The sequence below is a fragment of the Suricata suricatta genome, chromosome X, assembly GCF_006229205.1.
Source record: "Suricata suricatta isolate VVHF042 chromosome X, meerkat_22Aug2017_6uvM2_HiC, whole genome shotgun sequence".
Taxonomy (NCBI): domain Eukaryota; kingdom Metazoa; phylum Chordata; class Mammalia; order Carnivora; family Herpestidae; genus Suricata; species Suricata suricatta.
Genome location: NC_043717.1, coordinates 28,224,336 through 28,228,036, shown reverse-complemented (window position 1 = coordinate 28,228,036; position 3,701 = coordinate 28,224,336). Strand labels below are relative to the sequence as shown.

The following is a 3,701-nucleotide window of genomic DNA, read 5'->3' as shown; positions in this document are numbered from 1 at the left end:
AATCATGAAAGAGCTTATTCCTTATTTTATGGATGCTAATCACAATGTAAAACACATTTTAATGTCATAATGGATGAGAAAATCTCTGCAAACTGGTGAAGCATTATTTAAATTACCAACTGGATTTCAATAAGCATCCAATAGATTATCAATGACTTTAAGTCTATGTAATGAGTCACTGAAAGCCTTATAGAATATGGCACATTAATGCCAAACAATCTGAATAATAAAAAGAATTAAGAAGTATAAGGTTTTAGGAATCTGTTAAAAAGACATTCAAAGTTTAAGGACATGGAGGGGCTCCTGGCTGGCTCAGTTGGTTAAGCATCCAACTTCAGCTCAGGTCATGATCTCACAGTTCATGAGTTCAAGCCTCGTGTTGGGGTCTGTGCTGATAGCTCAGAGCCTGGAACCTGCTTTGGATTGTGTGTCTCCCTCACTCTCTGGCCCTCTCGTTCACGCTCTGTCTCTCTCTCTTAAAAAATAATTAAACAGAGATATCTTCAAGATGGTGGCGGTGGCGGCTGCACGAGCAGCTTCTGTGGGCTCCGGGTTCCAGGGTCTGCAAAGGACATTGCCTCTTGTAGTGATTCTTGGGGCGATGGGCACTGGCAAATCCACCCTGGCATTGCAGCTAGGCCAACAGCTGGGTGGCGAAATCGTCAGCGCTGACTCCATGCAGGTTTATGAAAGCTTAGGCATCATCACAAACAAGGTTTCTGCCCAAGAGCAGAGAATGTGCCAGCACCATATGATCAGCTTTTATGGATCCTCTTGTGACAAATTACACCATTGTGGACTTCAGGAACAAGGTAACTGCTCTGATTGAAGATATATTTGCCCGAGACAAAATTCCTATTGTCGTGGGAGGAACCAATTATTACATTGGGTCTCTGCTCTGGAAAGTTCTTGTCAATACTAAGCCCCAGGAGATGGACATCGAGAAAGTGACTGACCAGAAAGTAGAGCTTGAAAAGGAAGATGGGCATGCACAAACGCCTAAGCCAGGTGGACCCAGAAATGGCTGCCAAGCTGCACCCACATGACAAGCACAAAGTGGCCAGGAGCTTGCAAGTGTTTGAAGAAACGGGAATCTCTCATAGTAAATTTCTTCATCGTCAACATGCAGAGGAAGGTGGTGGTCCCCTTGGAGGCCCTCTGAAGTTCCCTAACCTTTGCATCCTCTGGCTTTATGTTGACCAGACAGTTCTAGATGAGCGCTTGGAAAAGAGGGTGGATGACATGCTCGCTGCTGGGCTCTTGGACGAACTAAGAGATTTTCATAGGCGCTATAATCAGAAGAAAATTGCAGAAAACAGCTAGGACTATCAACATGGTATCTTCCAATCCACTGACTTCAAGGAATTCCACAAGTACCTGGTCACTGAGGGAAAATGCACACCAGAGACCAGTAACCAGCTCCTAAAGAAAGGTATTGAGTCTCTGAAACAAGTGACCAAGAGATATGCCCGGAAGCAAAACCGATGGTTTAAAAACCGCTTTTTGAGCAGACCTGGTCCCAGTGTCCCCCCAGTATATGGCTTAGAAGTCTGATGTCTCGAAGTGGGAGGAATCTGTTCTTGCACCAGCTCTTGAAATCGTGCAGAGTTTCATCCAGGGCGACAAACCTGTGGCTGCTCCAGTAAAGATGCCATGCAGTGAAATGGAGAACAAGAGTTTTCACATGTGTGACCTCTGCAATCGAATCATCATTGGGAACTATGAATGGGCAGCACATATAAAATCCAAATCCCACCTGCACCAACTGAAGAAAAGAAGATTAGACTCAGATGCTGTTGCTACCATAGAAAATCAGAGTATTTCTCCAGACTGTGACAAAGAGCTTAAGGAGAAGGAATCCTCAGAGCAGAATGAGAAAGAGGTGAAATCCACCGTTTAAGAGATATGTCCCAGAGCCTTTGCACAGATACTTTTATAGATGATTGAAGTCTTGTGAGCCACAGATCAAGAGTTCTTGATTTGAGTGAATGGCAGGAACAGACCAGCCCCAGTGAGATGATTAAGTGAACTCAGCCAGTTCTTGGAATTCCATGGAGAAAGAGAGAAGGAGGTGTTCGTGACATGGTGCCTGAAAATTAAAGACTTCAGCATTTGTTGCGCACCGCCTCCTGTGTGATAATTACCATCACTGCTGTCTTTCTATTGAGTTAGAAGTCTATATATTTTTTGAAAGTTAAATAAAGAAAAAGTTCCCAAGGAAAAAAAATGATTAAACTTTTAAAACCCCCAAAGTTTAAGGACATGGAGTTCATGTAAAACAGCTTAAGTCTTCTTATCTAACATGTAGATAAATATTTGATTATGATAATCATTTATTAGAATACATACAAATGCAGAAACCTAAGAAAAATTATAACTTCACAGAAAGCAATAGAAAGAATAATTTTCTGTAGAAATGACAGTAGTGATAGAAATTCACTGGCAGTACTGGGTAGTGATTTGGCATCAGACTTGAATTCAGATTTAACTCTACCACTGACAAGCTGAAAGACAGGCAAATTATAAAAACTTTCTAAACCTGTATACCCTGTTCAATACATATCTTCCTTGCCTTATGATGGGGTTACATCCTGGTAAACCCATTGTAAACTGAAACCAACATAAGTCAAAAATTTATCTAATACACCTAACTTTGCCTAGCCTACCTTAAATCTGCTCGGAACACTTATATTGGCCTACAGTTGAGCAAAATCATCTAACAGAAAGTCTAGTTTATAACAAAGTGCTGAATAACTCAGGTAATTGATTGACTATTATACTAAAAACAAAACAAAACCCCCAGAATGGTTGTATCAGTTGTTTACCCTTGTGATCATGTGGCTGACTGGGAGCTGTGGCTCACTGCCACTGCCCAACATAATGAGAGAGTACTGTTTAATACTTTAGCCCAGGAAAGGATTAAAATTCAAAATGTGAAGTAAGGTTTCTACTGAATGCATATTGTTTCCATACCATTGGTTGAAAAATCTTAAATTGAACCATTTTAAGTTAGGAATCGTCTGTATTTCTTTCTTCCTTCATTTTTTCTTTCTCTTTTCTTCCTTTTCTGCCTCCCTGTTTCCCCTTCCTCCACTGCCCTTGTTCTTATATAGAGTTTGTGTTTGAGAACTCCAAGTTTCTTTCTCTATAAATGTGGTACATTTTTAGCAGTATTATTACCACAGAATCTCATTTCTTAATCCATGCGTAAGACCTAGTTTCCTCCTGGGGAAGGGAGACATATACTCTATGCAAAAGACTGGTAAATGGTAAACATCAGGACAGATATAGTGAAGACAAAAATTATTGCAGAGAAACATTTTACTCCTCACCTCCTATTGATGTCTTCTCTACCTGTTTTAGAGATAATCTGGTCCAGAAGGTTTATAGATCAGATTAAACATTTTTTTATGTATCAACTCATATCAATATCATTCTAGCTTGACAGACAGATTATGTTTTTCTCTGCAGCCCCTTGTGTTTCCTAGATTCCAGCGGTAGGTTAGGGCTAATATAAGTCTAGTAAAAAAACAGCTGATCAAGACCTGCAAGGAAAATATATTTGAGGATAGTTTCACCCTATGCCCTCTCTTTTAATAATTATAATGTTTTGGTTGAAAATACCATCCTGAAACACAAAAGCATTCAATATTTGTGTTTTAGATTCTATGTGAGAGCATATTTGTATTTATATCAAATGT

The 3,701-nt window shown here is 40.0% G+C and overlaps 1 pseudogene; it reads left to right on the top strand.

The window, feature by feature from the left end:
* Positions 1 to 508: 508 nt before the first annotated feature.
* Positions 509 to 1,900, top strand: LOC115284316 (annotated as a pseudogene).
* The last annotated feature ends 1,801 nt before the right edge of the window (positions 1,901 to 3,701 follow it).